This window comes from Schistocerca gregaria, chromosome 6 (genome assembly GCF_023897955.1).
Source record: "Schistocerca gregaria isolate iqSchGreg1 chromosome 6, iqSchGreg1.2, whole genome shotgun sequence".
NCBI lineage: Eukaryota > Metazoa > Arthropoda > Insecta > Orthoptera > Acrididae > Schistocerca > Schistocerca gregaria.
The window spans coordinates 380588500-380589278 of NC_064925.1; the positions used below are offsets into that span (position 1 = coordinate 380588500).

General features: G+C 47.2%; 1 pseudogene; it reads left to right on the forward strand.

Annotated features, from left to right (window-relative positions):
- The first annotated feature begins 253 nt into the window (after positions 1 to 253).
- Positions 254 to 371, forward strand: LOC126279300 (5S ribosomal RNA; annotated as a pseudogene).
- Positions 372 to 779: the final 408 nt, after the last annotated feature.

Consider the following 779-nt stretch of genomic DNA (forward strand, 5'->3'; position numbering starts at 1 on the left):
CCTATCGTCCGGTCGGCGATGACAGAATCGACGCGCACGTCCTGCAAGCTTTCTCCAACGATTGTACAGAAACTATTCGGTAAAAAAATCACTTTTGCTTTACTTGTAGCTTTATATGTCAGTTTCATTGTGACGTGGTCATCATTTCGTTAATGGTCATAGTTATTGTGATACTTATTAGGAAGTACTCCAAACAAGTTGCAATGAAACATAGGGATCGCTATGATTTTGCGTCTGGTGGATATTACATAACGCCAACGGCCTTGCCGCAGTGGCAACACCGGTTCCCGTCAGATCACCGAAGTTAAACGCTGTCGGACTGGGCTAGCACTTGGATGGGTGACCATCCGGTCTGCCGACCGATGTTGGCAAGCGGGGTGCACTCAGCCCTTGTGAGGCAAACTGAGGAGCCACTTGATTGAGAAGTAGCGGCTCCGGTGTCGGAAACTGACATACGGCAGGGAGGGCGATGTGCTGACCACACGCCCCTCCATATCCGTATCCAGTGACGCCTGTAGGCTGAGGATGACTTGGGGGCCGGTCGGTACCTTTGGGCCTTCATGGCCTGCGCGGGAGCAGGTTAGTTTTTTTTTTTTAGTTTAGCATATTACATAATATGTTGCTGCGTAAGAAATTTAGCTAACATGTTGAATTTATCCTTAGACTTTGTTGGAAGTCTGTATCTGTCACCAATCTCGAGAAAACTGATCTGATGTAGTGCACTCATTTGCGATCGCATTGTGCCAGAGTGAAATATCAACAACATTCCTCATATTTCA